The sequence below is a fragment of the Bufo gargarizans genome, chromosome 5 (assembly GCF_014858855.1).
Source record: "Bufo gargarizans isolate SCDJY-AF-19 chromosome 5, ASM1485885v1, whole genome shotgun sequence".
Taxonomy (NCBI): domain Eukaryota; kingdom Metazoa; phylum Chordata; class Amphibia; order Anura; family Bufonidae; genus Bufo; species Bufo gargarizans.
The window spans coordinates 404,499,989-404,527,442 of NC_058084.1; positions in this window are offsets into that span (position 1 = coordinate 404,499,989).

Below are 27,454 nucleotides of genomic sequence, written 5' to 3' on the forward strand. Positions count from 1 at the left end.
AATTATTTTCGAAGTCAAGCTAAACTTTTCATTTAGAGGTATGAGTGCATATTACAGGCTTTGTTGAAGGTAATATTTTTGTAAGGTTGCAGTTATGAATAAACACTTTAATTTAACGATACAATTTCAAGGAGGCATTCTGCTGTTCTCTTTCTGCTTCATAGTAATTAGATGATAACCGGTATTAATGGTATTTTGGCAGCCTGCAATTGTAGGTGTTTTATTATAATCATTTCATTTGAATGAATTCTTGATTCTGAATTCTTAAAAAAAGGTGAAAAGTGTTAAAGCCTGCAAAATCCAGACAATATTGGTATGGTTTGCTGGTTTCATTGTACTGCATAACGAAAAGCAAAACAACTTTCCAAAATGTTTTGTAAATAATTTCCAGACACAATTACAAGATCTCAGTTTAATGTCAGTGAAAGGAACTATTTTTTGTTTTCATTTAGAGATTTAAAACATGCATCGGTAGGAACCTAAGTACTACCTCCTCTGGTAGTGCAAAGATGAATAAAGTATAACAAACATAATTTTACCCATTGAAAGGCTAGGAATACTAAAATGAACAATATACCTAAAAAAAGAATAGGAATAGAGGGGTCCTTCACCTGTAATGAATGTTGCCATAATCATCCTCTTTGCACCAGACAATAACACATGATGGAGAAGAAGAAAAAAGTGGTTGATATAATAAATGAATCAAAAGTACTATACTTTAGAGAGGTTGTCATCACTAGCTGATCAGCAGGTGTCTGGTACCCCACTGATCAGCTGTTCTGTGTACCTCCATTTCTAGAAGTTGGCACAGGAACTACGGTGTCCCAACAACATTGTAGGGATTACTACACTGACCACCAAGACCAAAGCCAGTGAACACATAATCTACTGCCAGTCTTCTGAAACTTCTTCAGGTAGTATAACATTAAGGCTACCCTTAGGTATTTACCAGAGTCCACCACAAGGCAGAATGGACTTGGCTTCTGGGGATCCAGGATGTATCTGTGGAGCTTGATAACAGGATTCTGGTATAGGTACACTAGTAGCAGACCTTTCAAAATGACCAGGGATGCAAAGAGGCAAGCAAAGTAAAAAAGAAAACAAAAAAAAATGCAGTACACAAGAGTTGAATCATGATACTAGCCAGAGTAGATACCAGGAGAGTAGAAGTAATCAGAATCAGCAGCCACAAGGATAATCCAAAAAACAATCAAGAAGAAAAAAAAACTGATAAATCTGAAGTATAGGATTGGACACAGGGAGAGAAACCTGATTGGCTCAGTTTCCAGTCACAGCAGGTCTTCTTGACAATTATCCCTTCATAGTAACAATCAGCCCTTCATAGTAACACAAGGTGAAATCCTGACAGTTGGCCTACCTTGAGCCAGAATTGTAAGTCAAAATTTTGGCTTATGGTTAGAGTTGAGCGAACACCTGGATGTTTGGGTTCGAGAAGTTCGGCCGAACTTCCCGGAAATGTTCGGGTTCGGGATCCGAACCCGACCCGAACTTCGTCCCGAACCCGAACCCCATTGAAGTCAAAATGGCTGTAAAACAGCCCAGGAAAGAGCTTGAGGGCTGCAACATGTAGGGAAATCCCCTGCAAACAAATGTGGATAGGGAAATGAATTAAAATTAAAATAAAATAAATAAAAATTAACCAATATCAATTGGAGAGAGGTCACATAGCAGAGAATCTGGCTTCACGTCACCCAACACTGGAACAGTCCATTGTCACATATTTAGGCCCAGGCACCCAGGCAGAGAAGAGAGGTCCCGTAACAGAGAATCTGGCTTCATGTCAGCAGAGAATCAGTCTTCATGTCATAGCTGAGAATCAGGCTTCACGTCACCCACCACTGTAACAGTCCATTGTCATATATTTAGGCCCCGGCACCCAGGCAGAGGAGAGAGGTCCCATAACAGAGAATCTGGCTTCATGTCAGCAGAGAATCAGTCTGCATGTCATAGCAGAGAATCAGGCTTCACGTCAGCCACCACTGTAACAGTCCATTGTCATATATTTAGGCCCAGGCACCCAGGCAGAGGAGAGAGGTCCCGTAACAGAGAATCTGGCTTCATGTCAGCAGAGAATCAGTCTGCATGTCATAGCAGAGAATCATGCGTCACGTCACCCAACATTGGAACAGTCCATTGGCATATATTTAGGCCCCGGCACCCAGACAGAGGAGAGGTTCATTCAACTTTGGGTTGCCTCGCAATATAATGGTAAAATGAAAATAAAAATAGGATTGAATGAGGAAGTGCCCTGGAGTACAATAATATATGGTTAAGGGGAGGTAGTTAATGTCTAATCTGCACAAGGGATGGACAGGTACTGTGGGATCCATGCCTGGTTCATTTTTATGAACGTCAGCTTGTCCACATTGGCTGTAGACAGGCGGCTGCGTTTGTCTGTAATGACGCCCCCTGCCGTGCTGAATACACGTTCAAACAAAACGCTGGCCGCCGGGCAGGCCAGCACCTCCAAGGCATAAAAGGCTAGCTCTGGCCACGTGGACAATTTAGAGACCCAGAAGTTGAATGGGGCCGAACCATCAGTCAGTACGTGGAGGGGTGTGCACACGTACTGTTCTACCATGTTAGTGAAATGTTGCCTCCTGCTAACACGTTGCGTATCAGGTGGTGGTGCAGTTAGCTGTGGCGTGTTGACAAAACTTTTCCACATCTCTGCCATGCTAACCCTGCCCTCAGAGGAGCTGGCCGTGACACAGCTGCCTTGGCGACCTCTTGCTCCTCCTCTGCCTTGGCCTTGGGCTTCCACTTGTTCCCCTGTGACATTTGGGAATGCTCTCAGTAGCGCGTCTACCAATGTGCGCTTGTACTCGCGCATCTTCCTATCACGCTCCAATGCAGGAAGTAAGGTGGGCACATTGTCTTTGTACCGTGGATCCAGCAGGGTGGCAACCCAGTAGTCCGCACATGTTAAAATGTGGGCAACTCTGCTGTTGTTGCACAGGCACTGCAGCATGTAGTCGCTCATGTGTGCAAGGCTGCCCAGGGGTAAGGACAAGCTATCCTATGTGGGAGGCGTATCGTCATCGTCCTGCCTTTCCCCCCAGCCACGCACCAGTGATGGGCCCGAGCTGCGTTGGGTGCCACCCCGCTGTGACCATGCTTCATCCTCATCCTCCTCCACCTCCTCCTCATCCTCGTTCTCTCGTCCTCCAGTAGTGGGCCCTGGCTGGCCACATTTGTACCTGGCCTCTGCTGTTGCAAAAAACCTCCCTCTGAGTCACTTCGAAGAGACTGGCCTGAAAGTGCTAAAAATGACCCCTCTTCCTCCTCCTCCTCCTGGGCCACCTCCTCTTCCATCATCGCCCTAAGTGTTTTCTCAAGGAGACATAGAAGTGGTATTGTAACGCTGATAATGGCGTCATCGCCACTGGTCATGTTGGTGGAGGAGTACTCGAAACAGCACAACAGGGAACACAGGTCTCGCATGGAGGCCCAGTCATTGGTGGTGAAGTGGTGCTGTTCCACAGTGCGACTGACCCGTGCGTGCTGCAGCTGAAACTCCACTATTGCCTGCTGCTGTTCGCACAGTCTGTCCAGCATGTGCAAGTTCGAGTTCCACCTGGTGGGTACGTCGCATATGAGGTGGTGAGCGGGAAGGCCGAAGTTACGCTGTAGCGCAGACAGGCGAGCAGCGGCAGGATGTGAACGCCGGAAGCGCGAACAGACGGCCCGCACTTTATGCAGCAGCTCTGACATGTCGGGGTAGTTGTGAATGAACTTCTGCACCACCAAATTCAGCACATGCGCCAAGCAAGGGATGTGCGTCAAACCGGCTAGTCCCAGAGCTGCAACGAGATTTCGCCCATTATCGCACACCACCAGGCCGGGCTTGAGGCTCACCGGCAGCAACCACTGGTCGGTTTGTTGTTCTATACCCCGCCACAACTCCTGTGCGGTATGGGGCCTGTCCCCCAAACATATGAGTTTCAGAATGGCCTGCTGACGTTTACCCCGGGCTGTGCTGAAGTTGGTGGTGAAGGTGTGTGGCTGACTGGATGAGCAGGTGGAAGAAGAGGAGGAGGAAGCTGAGTAGGAGGAGGTGGCAACAGGAGGCAAAGAATGTTGCCCTGCGATCCTTGGCGGCGGAAGGACGTGCGCCAAACAGCTCTCCACCTGGGGCCCAGCCGCCACTACATTTACCCAGTGTGCAGTTAGGGAGATATAGCATCCCTGGCCGTGCTTACTGGTCCACGTATCTGTGGTTAGGTGGACCTTGCCACAGATGGCGTTGCGCAGTGCACACTTGATTTTATCGGATACTTGGTTGTGCAGGGAAGGCACGGCTCTCTTGGAGAAGTAGTGCCGGCTGGGAACAACATACTGTGGGACAGCAAGCGACATGAGCTGTTTGAAGCTGGCTGTGTCCACCAGCCTAAATGACAGCATTTCATAGGCCAGTAGTTTAGAAATGCTGGCATTCAGGGCCAGGGATCGAGGGTGGCTAGGTGGGAATTTACGCTTTCTCTCAAATGTTTTTGAGATGGAGAGCTGAACGCTGCCGTGTGACATGGGTGAGATGCTTGGTGACGGAGGTGGTGGTGTTGGTGGTACATCCCCTGTTTGCTGGGCGGCAGATGCCAACGTTCCTCCAGAGGCGGAGGAAGAGGCCGAGGCAGCAGAAGAGGCCAAGGCGGCAGCAGCAGAAGAGGCCGAGGCGGCAGCAGCAGAAGAGGTAGCAGGGGGAGCCTGAGTGACTTCCTTGTTTTTAAGGTGTTTACTCCACAAGAAGTCGAGCATGTCCTTCACAGGAGCCATAAAGGGATCCAAACTCCGCCCCATGAACCAGCCAGACCAACACCGCCAGGCTGACTGATATGCACATCTGGTGCCGGGGGCCCGCGCACTCTCCAAGAGGATTCGAGCTGTTCCCGATAATCCTGCGACGTCCCAACGTCCCAACGCTCCCCGAAACTCTGCACGCGAGGAGAGGGAGAGAGCCGTCCGTCACCAGCGGATGATGTTGGCCCAGTGGTCCGCAAAGGAGATCCGGAAACAACGGAAGAAGTCGGGGGTCCTCCACCAGGAGCTCCAGAAGCTGAGGGAACTATGATTGGACTTGCCAAAAGGGAACCACCAGAACCAACTTTGCCACCTGACGACGAACCTGTGACAGCACCCGAGGAATAAGCGCAAACAGAGGAAAAGTGTAAGCCAGCTGACCCGACCAATCCTGAAGCAGGGCGTCCACAGCCTCCAACAGAGGGTCCGGCCTCCAACTGTAGAAGCGCGGAAGTTGGGCGTTCCAACTTGAGGCGAAGAAATCCATAGAGAGGGGTCCCCAGACCAACACGATGGAGGAGAAAACCGCAGGATCTAATCTCCAATCACTGAAGTCCGACGAATGACGAGAACTCCAATCCGCCAAAGTATTGCGCAGGCCCGGAATATATTCCGCGATCACCATGAAACCCCTGTCCAGGCAAAATAACCAAAACTCCTTCGCCAGATGGCATTGACATACCGCACGGCTGACATGTTGTCCATCCTGAGCCTGATGCACGCTGAGATCCTATCGTTGGTGAAGCTGCGGATGGCGAAGAAACCCTGCCAACAGCTCCCTGCCTGACCAGGGTCCTCCGGTGGAAACCCCATTGCAGTATGCGCCCCAGCCGAGGAGACTGGCATCCGACTTCACGACCAGGTCCGGTTGAGGCCCCACGATGGCCTTGCCATTCCATGCATCGAGGTTGGAGATCCACCACGAGAGCTCATCCCTCGTCTCGTGATCCAGGGCCACCACGTCCGCATAGGATGCTCCCACTTGAAGGTGTGCGATTTTGAGCCGCTGCAACGCCCGATAATGAAGAGGTGCCGGAAAAATCGCCTGGATGGAGGAAGAGAGGAGGCCGATAATGCGTGCCAGATGACGCAGCGAGATGACGCAGCGGATGGCCCTGACTTTGGGTCCCGGAAGGCATAGGGTCTGTTCGCTGGAATTCACCACAAACCCCAGAAATTCCATCGACCTCGAAGGCTGAAGGCAGGACTTCTCGGTGTTGATGACAAATCCAAGCCCGGTAATAAGGGACATTGCCAACCGCAGGTGAAGTAGAAGTTCTGAGGGAGACCGAGCCATGAAGAGGATATCGTCCAGATAGATCACTAGACGAATACCCTGGCTGAGGAGCCACGCCACCACCGGCCTCATCAACTTGGTAAAACACCAAGGAGCTGACGAGAGGCCAAACGGCAGGCACGTGAACTGCCAGAGGTGGCCGTGCCAGCGAAACTGGAAGAACAGCCGGGACTGGGGGCCACAGGTACCGTCAGGTAAGCATCCTTCAGGTACAACTTCACCATCCAGTCCCCCGGAAGCAGAAGGTCCCTGAGTAAATGAATACCCTCCATTTTGAAATGGCGGTAGCGAACAAACCTGTTTAGGTTCCTTAAATGTATTACCGTCCGGAACTGGCCTCCTTTCTTTTCAACCAGGAAAACATTGCTGACAACCCCTACAGAATGGGGTGGAGCTCTCTCTATTGCCCCTTTGTCCAAAAGGGATCAGAGTTCTTGGTCCATACAAGACCGGTCGTCTCTGATAGCACTAGCGGGTGAGATTCTGGAAGCGATAGATGGGAATATATCAGATCTATCTGGAAGCCTGAAACCGTGGCTAGCACCCACTGATCGGAGGTGACACGGTTCCAAGCAGGCAAAAAATTTCGGAGTCTGCCCCCGATACAAAGGTTGGAAGAAAACCGTAGGTTTGGGAGACTTACCGAGTGGTCGTCTTGATCCAGAATTGCCTCTGAATCCTCTGGAGCGATACACTGGACCTCCGGATGGGAAGAAAGTGGACTGCTGCTTCTGGTCCTGGAACGAGGAGAGTTGAGTAAAGGGACCTCGACCGTTCCCACACGTCTGGAACTGGACACGGTCGGACAGTCGGCCCCTGAAACTGCCGGCCCTAGTAGAGACACGCCCATGGAACACTTTGCGCATCGAGTTCTATTTTAATGAGAAGCGCTTTCCTCCGTTCAATAGAGAGCGAGGAATTGACGTTCCCTACCAAACAAATGGCGCGTTGCGCCTAGCCACTGAGCTCTTCTGGGTCTATGGATGTGCCCTCCGTCCTGGCTGTCTCAGCCATCTCAAATATTTTTGTTAGGGGTCCCAGACTGTCTAAGAGCTTGTCTTGACAAGCCCGAAGAGCGGAATCTAGGCCCTTGCGGGGATTAAACCCCGTCTTGGATAGGAATTGGACCATCTTAGGAGACGTTAGGCGTCTCAAACACCTTATTCGGCACTAAGGGACGGGGGCATTCCGCCTTCAATTTGTTGCGGGTCTCTTTAGAGAGTGGTTTCCTGACCCTATCCTCCAAATAGCGGGCCACAAGTGGGATGGGTAGCCACTCAGCCGACCTTGGGTGGTGCAGGCTGTCTGGGTCAAACAGGGGGTCGTCCTGTGGGTCAATAAGGGAGTCAGGTCCTGGGACATTGGCTTCAGGGGCCGCACTAGAAGCGGGGTGAAACGGCGGGGAAACCCCTTCTAAGTCATCAGCTACCCGGACCCCTTCAAGGTCTACATCCGAGGTACAAACCAGATTCCAAAAAAGTTGGGACACTAAACAAATTGTGAATAAAAACTGAATGCAATGATGTGGAGATGGCAAATGTCAATATTTTATTTGTAATAGAACATAGATGACAGATCAAACGTTTAATCCGAGTAAATGTATCATTTTAAATGAAAAATACGTTGATTCAAATTTTCACGGTGTCAACAAATCCCCAAAAAGTTCGGACAAGTAGCAATAAGAAGCTGGAAAAAGTAAATTTGAGCATAACGAAGAGCTGGAAGACCAATTAACACTAATTAGGTCAATTGGCAACATGATTGGGTATAAAAAGAGCTTCTCAGAGTGGCAGTGTCTCTCAGAAGCCAAGATGGGTAGAGGATCACCAATTCCCACAATGTTGCGCAGAAAGATAGTGGAGCAATATCAGAAAGGTGTTACCCAGCGAAAAATTGCAAAGACTTTGCATCTATCATCATCAACTGTGCATCTATCATCATCAATCTGGAACAATCTCTGTGCGTAAGGGTCAAGGCCGTAAAACCATACTGGATGCCCATGATCTCCCGGCCCTTAAACGACACTGCACCACAAACAGGAATGCTACTGTAAAGGAAATCACAGAATGGGCTCAGGAATACTTCCAGAAACCATTGTCAGTGAATACTATCCACCGTGCCATCCGCCGTTGCCAGCTGAAACTCTACAGTGCAAAGAAGAAGCCATTTCTAAGCAAGATCCACAAGCTCAGGCGTTTTAACTGGCAGGGATCATTTAAAATGGAGTGTGGCAAAATGGAAGACTGTTCTGTAGTCAGACGAGTCACGATTTGAAGTTCTTTTTGGAAATCTGGGACGCCATGTCATCCGGACCAAAGAGGACAAGGACAACCCAAGTTGTTATCAACGCTCAGTTCAGAAGCCTGCATCTCTGATGGTATGGGGTTGAGTGCGTGTGGCATGGGCAGCTTGCATGTCTGGAAAGGCACCATCAATGCAGAAAAATATATTCAGGTTCTAGAACAACATATGCTCCCATCCAGACGTCATCTCTTTCAGGGAAGACCCTGCATTTTTCAACAAGATAATGCCAGACCACATTCTGCATCAATCACAACATCATGGCTGCGTAGGAGAAGGATCCGGGTACTGAAATGGCCAGTCTGCAGTCCAGATCTTTCACCTATAGAGAACATTTGGCGCATCATAAAGAGGAAGGTGCAACAAAGAAGGCCCAAGATAATTGAACAGTTAGAGGCCTGTATTAGACAAGAATGGGAGAGCATTCCTATTTCTAAACTTGAGAAACTGGTCTCCTCGGTCCCCAGACGTCTGTTGAGTGTTGTAAGAAGAAGGGGAGATGCCACACAGTGGTGAAAATGGTCTTGTCCCAACTTTTGGGGGATTTGTTGACACCATGAAATTCTGATTCAACATATTTTTTCCTTAAAATGATACATTTTCTCAGTTTAAACTTTTGTTTTGTTCCGTGAATAAAATATTAGAAGTTGGCACCTCCACATCATTGCATTCAGTTTTTATTCACGATTTGTATAGTGTCCCAACTTTTTTGGAATCCGGTTTGTATAATGACCCTCACTTAAAACCTCCTCCTCAGACTCTATTTCCGAGTCAGAACTGAGTTCGGGCTGAGCCCGAACGGATTTCCAGGGGCGCGCTTTTTCCACCTGGCGCGGGCAGGCTCTTTTACGTGACCTATGCACGCTGTCTTTTGATAGAACTAAGCTATCAGTACCAATATTTCTGGAGGTATCAGAGACCGGGGCAATAGCCGGGGTAGCAACAGGGTTTTGCGCTCTGAGCGCCTGGGTAATAGACTGAGAAATCATAGAAGACATATTGCCCATGGCATTAGCAATGGCCGCAGAAATAGAATGCTGCAGATCCACAACATGGGGCTCAGTCTGGCAGTGACCTGACCCCGTAGGGACCAGGGTAGAGCTAGTGGTGGGGGCCATCAGGGCAGAGGGAACAGAGGGGACATCACCAGAAAGGGACACGACTGAAGGAGTTAGTCACTCCTGAGCAAACACTAGTGCGATTTGAAAAATTAAGCTACCAGAATAATGCAGGCAACCGAACTAATAAGACACCTAGCTGTATAATCTAAGCGCTGGGCAGAAGCAGGTACCGATGTCCGGTGCGTGGGGATAAGATGGCACCGCCGGCAACAAAAGGAAAAGGCGGAGGGAGGGAAGAAAAGACCGCCCCTTATACCCACAACCAGGGGACTAAGCGGGGTACCAATATGGCGCCCGAGATTTCGGGTGGCAAGAATGGTCAAAAGAACAGAAGGAAGATGGCGCCAGCAGGTAAAGGGTAGGGGAAAAAAGGGGGGGGTGAATGGTGGAATCGTAAGCAACGATACTGTGGCACAGAAGAATGGCAAACAGACCCCACACAGAAAAGACAAAAATAAGAAAATAGGAGAGAGAACGGACAACCTAAGGACAAAACTCCAGGAATCAATGAAATACCAAACCAATAACACAGAGACAAAAGTATAATGATAACAATAATCTCACAAGCCTATTAGACAAAGAAATAATAATAATAATAATAATATGACTCAAGATAATCCTAAAATAGGAACAAGATAGCCACTTATCTGCTGTGGGCAGCAGCAAAGAAAGAGGAAGAGATGACAGGGGAGGACCTATTTATGGACTGGCTAATGGGAGGGGTTTATTTGGGGTTGTCTTTAGTTTTTTATGTAAATTCTTTGCTGCTGTGGATTTGAGTAAAGAAGGAGTCATGCAATATGAGCCTCCGTGTCTTGTTATAAAATCGAAGTTAACAAAGTGGAATTTGATCTGGATTTCAGGAAAAATTTGATTCGCCATGAATGCTAATTTAATTGTGCTTTGTGGTAACAAATCAGATTTTTTTCTAACATGGTGAGGGATCAGCTACAATGCTGTTTAGCTAGCCAATCAGCAGATAGCGAGCCCCTGTGATGTCACAGCCCTATAAAAAGCCTCATCCTGCCTGGTCTCCACCATTTTACAGTGAACTGAGCATTGAGGTGAATAAGCTGTGTAATATAACCGTTATTGTGGTGCCCACCTTATTTAATAGATAATCAATTCCATTAGGCCTTGATTCTCATATAAGGGTGAATAACCTGTGTAATATAACTGTTATAGTGGTGTCCACCTGACTTCATGAATAGGCAATTCACGTATGACTTGATTCTCAAATTGGGGTGGATAACCTGTGTAATATAATCGTTAGTGGGGTGTCCACATTGACATTGAATAACTTATTTTGCATATAGTCTTCAGGATTTAAACTGGAGATGTAGATGCTTCTGTAACATGCAATTGGCGTCACAAACAAACTATAGACTTGCATACCCATATCCTGACCCACTGCATAATCTGGTGTCCTTGTAACTGCACCCACGGTCCGGCTCATTGCATTAAAGTGGCAAACAGGATACAAATTTAATTGTGTGCCATAACAGGATCGGATTGAATTGTGTGCTTATCTCTGCATACCCTGATTCAATTGTGTGCCTCGCCAGGATTTACCTTTGCGCCTTACTGCATGTACTTATTGCTAAAGAGTGTGGGCTTGCATCAGCTGCAGCACAGTGGCAGCGCAGGGGTTAAGCAATTATCCCAGATATCTCCACCCAGTAGAGGGGAGGGAACCAAACAGCCTGCCTCCACAGGGAAAGCATTCCTACAGCAGCAGGTACAAAAAGGGTTGTATACAAGTTCCCAGGAGGACAAAGATTGCTGCCCATACAGGAAGCAGGAAGTAAAGCGGCGGCCATTTAAAAAAGAAGAAATACAGCATTTTCTTCAATTGAATGTTGGAGAATCGTCTGCTATTGGACCTGAGTAAGTACTATTGTGCAAATAACCTTGCTAAAGACTGTTGATAGTTGTTATCTGTCTGCCAGAGCACCATACTTCCTTTAATTGAAAAGTTGCAGTGACTCTTAAAGGAGACACGCACCAATTCTGCTGCAGTCACCCATAGAAACCTGCATCTAAAATTGCATTGTAGCCAGTACTAATCCCTCTAATCTGGTACTGGGCATCAAGGGACATGTCTGACAACGAAGATGGCACCCACTTGGACCGCAGCGATCCACCAGCAGCAGCGGCAGCCATCTGCATTATCTGCCTCTCACTATGCCATACTATTTTGGTGCACCCTGGCTCCCAAGTTACTCAGGAGAACCCCATTCACTTAGGGAATTTCATGATAAAATGCTAGCCACGTTTAAGCTATACCCAGTATCACACGATCAGAAAGTGGAAATCCTGATTGGCCAGTTACAGGAAGCCGCGCTCCGGGAGGTCAAGTCCTGGCCCCAGTCAGAGCGGAAAACCCCTGAGCAGATCCTAGACCAAATCAGTACCACCTTTGAGACTAGGACCGCCTCTGAATTTAAAATGCGCGTCTTTGGAAAGTGGCAGCAGTCAAAGGAGACCTTGAGAGACTTTGCCCTGTCCCTACAGGAAGCCCTGCGAGCTGTTATCCAGATTGATCCCTGTGAATCTGAGGGACAATATCAAACCCTCAGGGAAAAGTTTATTGAAGGTGTCCTTGATGAATCCCTCAAACGTCAGCTGAAGATGCTTTCAGCTCAGCACCCAGATACCCCTTTCTTGGAACTTGCTATTGGCATCCTAGGGGAAAGTCACCAAGCTGAACCTCCTGAAAACAAGAAGGCAGGGCCCGCACTGCGGCCTGCTACTCACAGGCAAATAGCTGAGCCTAGGGCTCAGGCTCCCGTTCCAACTACTGCAGCAGCTCTGATCGCTCAAGTCTCCCTCTTACCTGAGAATATGGAGAGGATGAGGAAACAGCTAGAGCGACTAGAACAGCAACCCAAGGTGGGGAAAGGGACTTCTGCCCTATGCCCGATCCACAAGATTATCGGCGCCAGCCGGTCAGTAGTTTGCCAGACCCCGGGTATCAAAACATCAGGAAACAGCGATGCCTGCATTGCCAGAGGTATGGACACACTGAAAAGGACTGCTGTCAGTTAAATGGGTATTCCCTGAGGTCGAGCACCGCCCCTCGGGAGGAAGAATACTAGGTCCCAAAGATCCAGCCTTTATGCCAAGGTATGTGGGCGCCCACCCCGTGGTGGAAGTTGACATAAACGGAGTGAAGTTTCCTGCTTTAATTGATACCATATCTCAAGTTACTACCATCCGCCAAGCAGCATTTGACACATGCCAAAACGGAGCCCAACTGATACAACCTCCTGAATCCTGGCTCCAGATCATAGCTACCAATGGCAAACCAGTGCCTATACTAGGCTATTGGGAACCTACCTGACAGATTGAAGATACTGAAATCTCATGCCAAGGGGTAGTCGTGATTCAGGTCCCAGATGATGACAATTGCCCTGTGGTCCTGGGAATGAATGTACTCAGCAATTGCTACCCTGAAAGCCTTAAAGAAAACGCTGCTGACTACACCCCATGAAACTCAATGGGTTATACACCAGACCATTCGAGTTCTAGCCGCCCAACAAAAATTCAGCAATCAATGGGGCGAAATCTGCCATGTCCGCATCAAGGGTGCTCACCCTATCAAACTCCAGTCTGGAGCAGAGACTCTGATATAGTGAAAGGCTTGCATCGGTATCCAAAGTCAAGATTATTTGGCCCTTGTGGAGCCAATACATCTTCAAGATCACCCCCTCATCCTAGCCGCTGGGAGCGTGGTCACCGTGTCCCAAGGAAAGGTACCTATATGCTTAGTCAATCTGGGTGATGAAACTCTGAAATTAAAAAAGCACTATCCAGTGGCCTGCCTATACCACACCCGTCAGCAGGATATCCTGGATTATCCCACTGCTGCGGCTCAACAATCACTCCAAACAGTGGAGGAAGCCAAAGACCCGCCAGAACAGCCCTGGTGGGCTGAACTACACAATGGGGATACCACAACCTCTGCTGAGCAGATCAACGGTGTGCTGGACTTAGTCAAACAACACCATCAAGTCTTCAGCAAACATTCTCTGGACTATGGTCAGACTCGCTTAATACAGCACACCATTCCAATCGGCACTCATCCTCCAATCCCTCCTTCCATGTACCAGCAAGTGAAGAAGATGGTGCAGGATATGAAGACAGCTAATGTCATCCAGGATAGTCACAGCCCCTGGGCTGCCCCCTTAGTCCTGGTAAAGAAGAAGGATGGAATCATCCGTTTTTGTGTGGACTACTGTAAGATCAACAACATTAAGCACAAGGATGCGTACCCCCTGCCGCAAATTGAAGAATCCCTGGCAGCTCTGGGATCCGCTGCTTACTGTTCAACTCTGGATCTAACCAGTGGCTACTGGCAAGTTCCCATGACACCAGAAGATAAAGAAAAAACAGCTTTTGCCACCCCAATAGGTCTGTTTGAGTTCAACAACATGCTATTCGGACTATGCAACGCCCCTGGGACATTTTAGAGACTCATGGAAAGATGTCTTGGACACAAAAACTTTGAGACTGTGTTGTTGTACCTGGATGATGTGATCATCTACTCTAAGACCTACGAGGAGCATTTACAGCACCTGGGGGAAGTGTTCCAGACTTTGACCCAACATGGACTGAAAGTGAAACCTTCAAAGTGTCATTTACTGAAGCCCCAAGTGAAATATCTGGGATATGTTGTGAGTGCGGAAGGCGTGAGACTGGACCCTGACAAGATAGCAGCAGTACAAAGCTGGTCGACTCCCAAAACAGTCAAAGAGGTCAAGAGCTTCCTCGGATTTGCAAGTTACTATCTATCAGAGATTTATCCCGCACTTTGCTCAGATTGCGGAACCTATCTATGAGCTTGTGAAAGGTCACCCTAAAGGATGTCAGAATTCCAAGATACCAGTGGAGTGGAATGAAGATAGAGAAGCTGCTTTGCAACTGTTGAAAGAAAAACTTACAGAACCTCCAGTCCTGGGTTATCCTGACTATAACCTACCATTTTGCCTCTATACTGATGCACGTAAGATAGGTTTGGGAGCTGTACTATCTCAGACACAAGCTGGAACTGAAAGAGTCATCGCCTATGCCAGCAGATTGTTACAAGAGCCAGAGCATAATGACCATAACTACAGCTCGTTCAAACTGGAGTTCTTAGCCTTGGTCTGGGCAGTAACTGAGAAATTCAAGGACTACCTAGCTGCTACACCTTTCACGGTCTACACCGTCGATAATCCGCTAGCTCACTTGAACACTGCATGTCTGGGAGCTCTAGAACAAAGATGGGCCTCTAGACTGGCGAACTTCAACTTTACCATTAAGTACCGAACTGGGAAATCTAATGACAATGCCGACGCTTTGTCTAGGCTACCTGCCCAGAAAGAACCAATTTCTACTGATGATCAGTAGAAAGATGTGGAGATGCCAATATTCTACTCCCGATTTGCCCGACAGGAGGCCCTACACACTAGGCGCCGTCCTCTAAAGTCACTTGTGTTCCACAGACCTGTGACCCCTCACCTCCAGTTGAGAAAGAGCTCTGGATTAAACTACAATTAGAGAGCAGAGCCATTGGAAAACTGTTGTATTATTTTTACAGCGGGCGCATACCGGAGAGAATCCGACGTCGGAGAGCTGACTCTGAGCTAGTTTGCCTCTGGCGACAATGGAAACTACTCTTCCTACAAAAAGACCTACTCCTCAGGAGAACACTTGATCCAGTCACCTGTGAGTGCCTCCACCAGATAGTGGTGCCTCGAAGAGATGCCAAGATGGTGATGGACATGTACATGTACCATAACCGGTCTGGTCACTTTGGAATCAAAAAAACTGAAGCCACCATCTACTGGTTCTGCATGAGAAGTGACATTGAAACCTGGTGTCGACAGTGTCCCACCTGTGTGGTGGCAAAAGGGGAAAGACATGATCAGCGAGCCCCCCTTCATCCAATAGTGAGTAAAGGTCCTCTTGAAATTGTGGCAATCGACCACTTGAAACTGGAACCCAGCAGATCCAGGTATGTCTATGCTATGACAATCATAGACCACTATACCAAGTTCGTTGTGGCTGTACCTGTAATGGACTTAACTGCAAAAACTACAGCTGCTGCCATGTGGAAGAGCTTCATTCTGCCGTATGGGTGTCCTGACAAAATACTCACTGATTAGGGATCTGCATTCGAGTCTCAGTTATTCTATGAACTTTGTGCCTTGTACAACTGCAAAAAACTGAGAACTACCGCATACCACCCTCAGGGAAATGGACTGTGCGAAAAAATTCATCAGACACTGATCAACATGCTCAAGGCTGTGCCGCCTCACCAGAGGGCCGAATGGCCGTTACTCCTCGCTGAACTAGTGTATCTGTACAACAATACAACCCATTGCTCCACTGGGTACACTCCATACTACCTCGTGTTCGGAAGAGATGGCCGTCTACCCGCAGATCTTGCCCTTGACGTTCCTGTATCGGACGCTGAACCACTCATTCCCCAATCTAAGTGGGTCAAAGAGCATCAGAAGCGTTAAGAAATGCCCACAGGAACCTGTTCAGGAGCAGCCAAGAGAAGAGGATAGATCACCTGAGCTGCCATTGTCTTCAGTGAGACTCCAACAGAGTTGCCTTCCATGCTTGACCCCCTTCAGTGGTTCTTTCAGCCTCTAATCCGAGTCCTGATGCCAATTGCAGAGACCACTGCGCCTATAGAACCAAGTTCGTCGGCTGATCCTCCTTCACAAGGCTCAGACTCTATTTCAGCCCTCAGCGACTCTGGATTATCCTTGCGGAGATCCCAACGGACCAACAAGGGTGTGCCACCTGTCCGTTATCGGGAATTCTCAAAGTAAATATTTAGCTACAGAGACTACAGGAGCCAAGCCATTGACACATTTTGACTAGTAAGAAACATTGCCTACTATTTATTGTTGACATCTTTGGCCTTTTTCATCTCACCATTTTGTGCCTGGACTTAATGGACTCCATCTATCAGCCAAACAGTACATCATGCTTGATTACAAATTATTTTAGATTTTTGTGTTTTTTTCCTACTTGATACAGGTTATGCTTTAACTTGATACGTTAAAAGCTTGCATCCAAAGAAAGGACTCAAACATGTACCTGAGCTCTTTGTGACTTATACTGTTTAAACATTGCACTAATTTTACTTACATGTTTACAGGTTGAGCAACATTCAAATACTTGTGCCCTTTGTATGGACTCGTGAATTTACGGACTGCCTTTTTACGGACGCTTAATACTAATGGCCTACACCTGGAGTCATATGTCCCGGGTACCCAGGGTAGGACCAAGTGGTAAGTCCTGGCAGGTCTAGTAACTACAAGGGTAACCCCGCTGCTTCGGAAATGGTTAGAAGTCATAGACCCCTCCTTTCCGCTTGTTATATGTGCCAGGATTGGTAATGGGACTACAAACCGGATTCCCAAAAAGTTGGGACACTATACAAATCGTTAATAAAAACTGAATGCAATGATGTGGAGGTGCCAACTTCTAATATTTTATTCAGAATAGAACATAAATCACGGAACAAAAGTTTAAACTGAGAAAATGTACCATTTTAAGGGAAAAATATGTTGAATCAGAATTTCATGGTGTCAGCAAATCCCCCAAAAGTTGGGAAAAGGCAATTTTCACCACTGTGTGGCATCTCCCCTTCTTCTTACAACACTCAACAGACGTGTGGGGACCGAGGAGACCAGTTTCTCAAGTTTAGAAATAGGAATGCTCTCCCATTCTTGTCTAATACAGGCCTCTAACTGTTCAATCGTCTTGGGCCTTCTTTGTTGCACCTTCCTCTTTATGATGTGCCAAATGTTCTCTATAGGTGAAAGATCTGGACTGCAGACTGGCCATTTCAATACCCGGATCCTTCTCCTACGCAGCCATGATGTTGTGATTGATGCAGAATGTGGTCTGGCATTATCTTGTGGAAAAATGCAGGGTCTTCCCTGAAAGAGATGACGTCTGGATGGGAGCATATGTTGTTCTAGAACCTGAATATATTTTTCTGCATTGATGGTGCTTTTCCAGAAATGCAAGCTGCCCATGGATCCGCCGATCTGCCGCTGACTGAAAACATCACAAATGCACTGCGAGAACGGATCCGTCTCTCCGCTTGTCATGCGGACAGACGGATCCGTCTTGTATATTTTTTCACATTTTTACCGGTCTGCGCATGCCCAGGCCGGAAGGATTTGAATGCCGGATCCGACACTAATACATTTCTATGGAAAAAAATGCCGGGTCCGGCATTCAGGCAAGTCTTCTGTTTTTTTCGCCGGAGATAAAACCGTAGCATGCTACGGTTTTATCTTTTGCCTGATCAGTCAAAACGACTGAACTGAAGACATCCTGATGCATCCTGAACGGATTACTCTCCATTCAGAATGCACGGGGATATGGCAGATCAGTTCTTTTCCGGTATAGAGCCCCTGTGACGGAACTCTATGCAGGAAAAAAAAACGCTAGTGTGAAAGTACCCTAACTTAGGTCTGGGCTAAGCTATTTATACACACTGACACTCACTCCATCTAGTGGAGAAACAAGTGTAGTGCACCCTGACTAGGCCTGTATAAAGGATACTTGCATGTAAAATCACATTGTGACATGGAGAATATGACAGGATATAAAATACAAAATACAGGCATATCACATGACATTAATACATGATTACTTGAGTGGAACACTGCAGTGCTAGCAGCAGCCACAGCAACCAGCCACAGTGTCATCCAGAGGTCATGTTTTGACGACCAATTCTGCTGTCCTGGAATGGTTGTCAACATCATCTGACACAACACTTATTTGGCATGGCCTAGGAACAAGCTCTGTGCCCTAACCTGTCTCTTTCGTTTTCTGCTCCTTCTACCAGGCAAGTGATGTATGCCACTGGCTCTCCTCCGCTTTTTAGCAGGGAAAATATTACTGAGGACAATCAGCAGCTACTGCCCAGCACAGATTTGAAGGAGAGGTCTGCTGCTTTCTCCTGTAGGCGTGCAAGTAGTGATAAGGAGAGTTGCGTGGGAAGAGATGTTGAGATGGGTCAGGGATGTGGTGATGAGACTGGTGAGGGTGACGAGCAGACAGACAGTATTGGATGTTGCCAATCGCACGTGGGAGCTGGGTGAAGAGGGGGCTTCATCATCATTATTAGAGATGAGAGAATTATTAGAGCCGGTACGCCAAATTTGCTTTGATCCAAATATATTCACGACGAATCCCGATAAAAAACTGCTATTTCTGGGCTGCACTGAGCCTTTATATGGGTGTAGAACACTGTGCCTTGCAGTAACACGCATAGGGAGTGTGCTGGGATAGTGAAATAATACTGTGAGTCAGTATGACATGCAGATGACATGGGTCGCTCTTAGAATCACTGCATACTTCACTTATTTGGGCAGTCATAGGCTGACCAAATAACTGAAGTATCAACTCAGCCTTACAGGTCGATGTTAACATCAAGAAGAAGCACACTCCTTTTATACCCTCGTCAGCTGATTCCACATAGATGTCTACAGAACCTTTTCTATTAAACTCTTAAAAAAGTAGAGCCCCCCGACAGAGTGGAGAGGGTGTCAGCAGTAAGTTTGTGTTGATGTCACTGATTCATTTGCCCTTCCTCTGCTCCGTCAGAACAATAACCCAAAAAAACGATCCTGTCTGTGGAGCATCCGCCTTCACTCGGACAGCATTTGTTCAATAATCCATCAGTATTCCTAATGCCCCAAAAAAACAGGAGTGGATCCAAAACAGAGATGACACATGAATGAAATAATTGCATGTCTTCTGTGTTTTGTACCCACACCTGCTTTTGGCTACCAAATAATAAGCCATTTCTGATGCGACTATACAGGCCTTTCAGGTGCTACACAGACAGGATCTGTTGTGCGTCTCATTTTTCCTTCCTTCTGACTGATCAGAAGAAAGGTCAAATAAATGGTGATTTCAAGAAGGCCAAACAAGGACAAAAGTGACCCCGTCATAGAGTGGGGAGGGTGGTAACAGCATGAGAAGTTCACAGAGTGGCCCTATGACATAGTCGTGAGGTGTAAGCCGCATGAGGAGACCACCAAGTGGCAGAATGACGGGGTCTGGAGGTGGCGGCAGCATCAGGAGGCCACAGAGTGGCACAATGAGTGTGGAGGTGACAGCAGCAGTGTGATTAGGCCACAGAGTGGCATGGTAACATAGTGTGGACATGGCAGCATTAGGAGCCACAAAGTGGCAAGGTGACATAGTGTGGACATGGCAGCAGCAGCAGCATAATACCACAGAGTGGCACGGTGACATAATGTGGAGATAGATGATCTAATCTGATGCATCAGTCATTGGTGGGTGAAAATCCTGGCTGATCCACGCCTGATTCATCTTGACAAAAGTAAGTCTCTACACATTTTGGGTGGACAGGCTAGTTCTTCTTGGGGTAACTATGGCCCCCGCCGCACTAAACACCCGCTCTGATGCCACACTACTGTCCGGGCAGAACAGCTTTTCCAGGGCAAACTCGCCCAGTTGTGGCCACAAATCGAGTTTTGCTATCCAGTATTCCAGCGGATCGTCTATGACGGCTGGCAGGGTGCTGTCAAAGTATGCCACCACCTGCTGGTTCAGGTCCTGCTCCAGGTCTACCTGCTACTGCCGATGAGTAGTTTCTTCACTATGCGGGTGAAGAAAGCTGCTCATCAGCGACTCTAGACTCTGGCTGCTGGTGCTGCTGTCATTTGCGACGAAGTCAAAGATCCAGTCAACCAATCAAGAACCGCTGGGTTGCTAGTCAAGACACGACCGCTAACTGACATGTGGACCCGAGGCCTCAGGAAGAAACCGCTGCAGCCACGCCCTCTTATTCTGCCTGCACCTGTGCCTGCGCCAGAATCATTTATGCCTCTGACACTCCCTTGTGCAGGGCCTGGCACTTCTCTGTCTGCTATACTTTTAGCTGAACTAAATAAATGAAAAGCAAATTGAAACACCCCTAAAAGCGCCAAATATATTTTTCTTTTTTTACTGAGATAGGCAACTAAAGAATTTGAAATTGGCAATGAAACGATTTCAGAGTAAATAACAGCAAAAGTGAACTGCCTATATATTTCTCATATTGGACTAATATAGGCCACTAAACGATTTCTAAGACAAATAAGTCACAGGGGCCTGATGAGATGCACCCAAAATTATTAAAAGAGCTTAGTGGTGAGCTGGCAAAACCGTTAACAGATTTATTTAACCAATCATTAGTAACAGGAGTCGTCCCGGAAGATTGGAAATTGGCAAATGTCGTGCCCATTCACAAGAAAGGTAGTAGGGAGGAATCTAGCAACTATAGACCAGTGAGTCTGACATCAATAGTAGGCAAATTAATGGAAACCCTATTAAAGGATAGGATTGTGGAATATCTAAAATCCCATGGATTGCAAGATGAAAAACAACATGGGTTTACTTCAGGGAGATCATGTCAAACAAATCTTATAGATTTTTTTGACTGGGTGACTAAAATAATAGACGGTGGAGGTGCAGTAGACATCGCATATCTAGATTTTAGTAAGGCTTTTGACACTGTCCCACATAGAAGACTTATCAATAAACTGCAGTCATTGAGCATGGACTCCCATATTGTTGAGTGGATTAGGCAGTGGCTGAGTGACAGACAACAGAGGGTTGTAGTCAATGGAGAACATTCAAAACAAGGTCATGTTACCAGTGGGGTTCCACAGGGATCTGTACTGGGACCAATTTTGTTTAATATCTTCATAAGTGATATTGCAAAAGGCCTCGATGCTAAGGTTTGTCTTTTTGCTGATGACACAAAGATATGTAACAGGGTTGATGTTCCTGGAGGGAAACGCCAAATGGAAAAGGATTTAGGAAAACTAGAAGAATGGTCAGAACTCTGGCAACTGAAATTTAATGTGGATAAGTGCAAGATAATGCACCTGGGGCGTAAAAACCCAAGGGCAGAATATAGAATATTTGACACAGTCCTGACCTCAGTATGTGAGGAAAGGGATTTAGGAGTAATTATTTCAGAAGACTTAAAGGTGGGAAGACAATGTAATAGAGCAGCACGAAATGCCAGCAGAATGCTTGGATGCATAGAGAGAGGTATAAGCAGTAGAAAGAGTGGAGTGCTTATGCCGCTGTACAGAACACTAGTGAGACCTCACTTGGACTATTGTGCGCAGTACTGGAGGCCATATCTCCAGAAGGATATAGATACTCTAGAGAGAGTTCAGAGAAGAGCTACTAAACTAGTACATGGATTGCAGGATAAAACTTACCAGGAAAGGTTAAAAGACCTTAATATGTATAGCTTGGAAGAAAGAAGAGACAGAGGGGATATGATAGAAACTTTTAAATACATAAAGGGAATCAACTCGGTAAAGGAGGAGAGCATATTTAAAAGAAGAAAACCTACCACAAGAGGACACAGTTTTAAATTAGAGGTGCAAAGGTTTAAAAGTAATATAAGGAAGTATTACTTTACTGAGAGAGTAGTGGATGCATGGAATAGCCTTCCTGCAGAAGTGGTAGCTGCAAATACAGTGAAGGAGTTTAAGCATGCATGGGATAGGCATAAGGCTATCCTTCATATAAGATAGGGCCAGGGACTGTTCATAGGATTCAGATATATTGGGCAGACTAGATGGGCCAAATGGTTCTTATCTGCTGACACATTCTATGTTTCTATGTTTCTAAGTAAATAACAGAAAAAGTGAGTTGCGAATATTTTTATCTTTTTCTCCAGAAATATGACAATAAATGTTTTTAGCGCCAAAAACCTTAAATGTGAACTGTGTCAATTTTTCTCGCATTGTAGTGAAATATGACAATAAACCGTTTTAACGCAAATAACACCAAATGTGAACTGCTACTATTTTTCTCGTATTGTAGTTAAATATGACAAGAAACGCTTTTAGCGCAAATAACACTAAATATGAACTAAGTCTATTTTTTTCTCTAGAAATATGGCAATAAACACTTTTAGCTCAATTAACACCAAATGTGAACTGCGTCTATTTTTCTCGTATTGTATATTGTTGATCACGAATATTCAAATTGCAAATTTTTATCGCAAATATAGGCACTTCGAAAATTCGCGAATATTGAGAATATAGTGATATATATTCGTAATTTTGAATATTCAAGTTTTTTTATTGCAAATTTTCATAATGCAAATTTTTGTCATGCTAATTTTTATCGCAAATTTTTCAATTGCTGAGTAAGAACATGATTCTAATGAGTCATTGGGCCACAAGCAAGAAGCAGGGAGGAATTATGACTTTAATTGGGAAAAATTATGAATAGTCTAAAAACAACTAATATATAGCACTATATCAAATATGTTAGTTTTTTTGAATATTCGTAATATTCTAAAACAAGAATATATAGCAATATAGCGAATATTAGAAAAAAAAAACTAATGTAGAGCTATTTAGCTAATATAGTGCTATAATCTTCTTTGTCTAATAGTTGTAATTTTTTTTCTCATCTGAAGTTCAGATTGGAAAAAAAATGCAACTATTGAAAAAAGAAAATTATAGCACTATATTAGCTAAATTTCTCTATATTCGTTTTTTTTCTTCTAATATTCGCTATATTGATATATATTTTTGTTTTAGAATATTACGAATATTCGAAAAAATGAATATATTAGTTTTTTTGAATATTCGTAATATTCTAAAACAAGAATATATAGCAATATAGTGAATATTCAAAAATAAACAAATTTAGAGCAATTTAGCTAATATAGTGTTATAATATTCTTTGTCTAATAGTTGTAATTTTTTTCTCATCTGAAGTTCAGATGAGAAAAAAATTACATCTATTGAAAAAAGATTATCGCACTATATTAGCTAAATTGCTCTACATTAGTTTTTTTTTCGAATATTCGCTGTATTGCTTTATATTCTTGTTTTAGAATATTACGAATATTCAAAAAACTTAGATTTTCAATATAGTGCTATGACTCTGGCCCACAAGCAACAAGCAGAGAGGAATCATGTTTTTGCTTGGCAATTGAAAAATTACGCGATCTTTATCTTGTCGATTTTTCAAGTAAAAAAAAAATTGAGAATATATAGAATATTCAAATTTGCGAATATTCGCTGAATATTCTACAAAATATTTGCAAAATATTGTGAATTTGAATATGACCCCTGCCGCTCATCACTAGTATTGTAGTGAAATACAACAAAAAATGCATTTAGTGCAAATAACAGCAAATATGAACTGAGTCTATTTTTTCTTTTTCTCTAGAAATATGGCAATAAACACTTTTAGCGCAAATAACACCAAATGTCAACTGAGTCTATTTTCCTCGTATTGTAGTGAAGTATGACAAGAAACGCTTTTAGCGCAAATAAGAACTTAGTCTATTTTTCTCTTTTTCTCAAAAAATATGGCAATAAACGCTTTTAGTGCAAATAACAAAAGTGACTTGCGTAAATATTTCTCGTATTGCATTGAAATAGGCCACTAAATGATATCAGAGCAGTTAACAGCAAAAGTGACCTGCATATATATTTATCTTTTTCCACAGATGAAAGCCACTAAAGGCTTTTCAACATAGCACTAGCACCCCAAAAACTAATTGCTGGAATGACAGAGCTGTATTATGAGACTATCTGGACCCCAAAGTACTGTTTCCTTGCACTTGTAAATCACTTTTTTTCACAATGAGGATTTTCCTATGACTCTCCCTAGCATCTGCACACGTCTCTCCCTGCCTGTGAAATGATTCCTCTCACTATCCTTTCCCTGCACTAGTAAATCGCTTCTATCCATTTTTTTTTATTAATTTTTTTAACAACTAGTTCTGTTCCTGAACAAAGTACAATAGTGAATGGCAGACTCTAAGATGGCCACCGTATTTATAGGGCTGTAACATCACCGGGCTGGCTGATGATTGGCTGCATGCATGGCATTATGGGTCATCCCGCCTTCTCAGAGTTCCTTGCCCCATGTCATCACACATCTAGCTACCATTTTAGCTGCAATTGGAGCTGGCTAGCTGCCATGTTAGGAAAAATTGCAAGTCGTTACCACGAAGCGCGAGGCAATTCGCATTTGTTCAGAATCAAATTTGACTTCGATTTGCTCATCTCTAATCATCATCAGGGAGTGAGGGTTGTAGCTTGCCCATGAGACAGTGGCAGGGTGGGAGCGTGTGGCTAAGCCAACAGGGTGTAAGCATGGCCATGAGCCAGCAGCATGAAAGCAATGTGAGATCTGGAGCCAAAAGTGCCAGGGGTAGACCATCTGCTACTCAGGAGCCCACCTGTCCGGAAAGAACTAATAGTGCATGGGATCACGGAGGCAGCAGCAGCACAGAGTGGTGGGGATCAAATACCCTACTTTCTGGCATGTTAATTTTTTATCAAGACACCGGAGGACTTCAGCATGGATGAAGTGTGGCCAGGGTGTTGGCTCCACGGATCTGTGTCAACACATGGAGGGTAACCATAAAGTGTCCTGGAAAAACAATGGCACTAATGTAGTGGTACATCCTGACGCATCTCCCAGTGGCCCCCACACCTTCTACAGCAGTTAGGACTCCACCACCTCTGCAGAAGGGAGCTGTGTTTCCTTCCCATCATCTATTGGTCCTGATGCTCCTACTCCTCATTATGTATTTCACCAGCAATCTATCACGAGGCGATTGTGAAGAGACAACGATATACGTGCACTTAACCAACAGTGCAGAAGCTGAACCTATTCCTGGCCAAGTTGCTGGTATTACCGTCCTTCCCTTTCCATGTGGTTGACTCTGCACAGTTCAGAGAACTCATGGCTTGTGCAGTGCCAAGGTGGAGAGTCCCAAGCCATCACTATATCTCTAAAAAAGCTGTACCAGCCCTGCACATATATGTTGAGCAGAACGTGGGCCAGTCCTTGAGCCTGTCGGCATCTGGTACAGTTCAAGGCAGCACCGTCGTGTGGAGCTGAAACTATGGTCAAGGAAAATATATGTCCTTTTGCGGCCCACTGGGTAAGTGTGGTACCGGCCCAGACACAAAAATAACTTGGCATGGGGGTGGCAATGTTTCTTCCATGTTTTCATGCTGTGATAGCAGAGCCAATGTCCTCCTCCACCTCCTCATCTTCCACCTTGTCTTCAACCTCCACTTTTCCACTTTAGGCACAGTTTGGTGTGTTCCCTATACTACCTAAGTAGAGCATGGCGGTGTCACGCTCTTCTGCACCTGAGCAGCCTGGGCAAATGGAGTCACACCAGGGATGAACTGCTCGGCAGCATCAACCAAGAAATCGAATGCTGGCTGTCTCTTCGCCAAGATCGGAACCATAGTCACTGATAACAGGAAGAACATTGTGTCGGCATTACATCAAGGAGGGCTGACCTGCATGGTGCATGTCTTTAATCTGGTTGTAAAATGCAAGTCTTCTTGAAAATGGCCAGGAAACTCTACATGCACTTCAGCCACTCTTACTCTGCAAAACATGCCCTTCTTGAGTTGCAAAGGCAGAATGGTGTTTCCCACCATTGCCTCATATGCAATGTTTCCACATGTTGGAACTTCACCCTCCACATGTTGGACTGATTACATGAGCAGAGGAAGACTGTGAACGATTTTTTTGATGATGCAGGAGTACTGTGTAACATTGATGTTAGCCAATGGCAGTTCATGCGTGACACCTGCCGTTTGCTCAGGACCTTTGAGGAGGCCACTTTATCTGTCAGTCACCAGGACTACGGAATGAATGATGTAATTCCACTCCTTCTCATCCTGGAGCAGATGCTGATAAATCTGGCTAGCCAGGGGACAGGAGATGTGGCTCCTATATTGCACAGCATACAATAATTTATAGTGGATGACACTAATTGTGTAGCTTTCGGTGCTCAGTGGTAATGTTTAATATAGATATGGGTAAAGACCACGGCACTCATATTTGAAATGATCAAAAATAATTAATTTATTGTCCATCCCAAAAATTTTATCTTATGACATTGGCCCCCTCAGTGCTCAGGTGGCTGTGAAATATAGTTCATTTATTGTCCATCCCAAAAATGTAATGTTATGACACTAGCCAACGTTTCGGTCCACCAGGACCTTGTTCACGCCTTAGTGGTGAAGATCTGGAGGTATCAAGTCCACCCGATGCCTCCACTAAGGCCATGAACAAGATCCTGGTGGACCGAAACGTTGGCCAGTGTCATAAGATTACATTTTTGGGATGGACAATAAATGAACTATATTTCACAGCCACCTGAGCCCTGAGGGGGCCAGTGTCATAAGATTTAATTTTTGGGATGGACAATAAATTTATTATATTTCACAGCCACCTGAGCCCTGAGGGGGCTGAACTGGCAGAGGAGGAGGACATTAACGCCCAGGAATTGTATACAGAAATAAATGTTTTTTCTGCTCAAGCAACAGGAGAGGAACTGGAGGGTGATGTGGAAGACCAGGCAGATGACCCCAACAGACCGTGGCAGTATGCAGTGGAAATAGAGGCAGGGAGTCTCTCCAATTCCCTTGTGCAAATGGCCAGATGCATGCTGAGTTGATTGCATAGTGACAGCCTGTATTATCACGATTTGGCAGAGGGATGACTACTAGATCTCCACCATGTTAGACCCTCAATACCAGCCAAAATGGAGGAGCTGAGGTGCCAGGAGCAGTACCAGCACTGTCGGTAGCAATTTAAGTCTTGAGTCTCTAATGAGCACTTTTCTTCACCTGCCTACTGAAGAAACCACCCAGCAGCAGGACATTGAGCAGAACCTGAACCGACAGGTGGTGGCATAGTTGGACTGCACTCTGCCACCCCAGATCCAAGATCCCCTGGACTAACAAACTTGATTTGTGGCTGCAACTGGTCCAGCTAGCCCTGGACAAGCTTTCTTGCCCGGTGCTACATTGATCAGTATTAAGATAGCCTTATTAAGTATTTCCTTATGAATTTA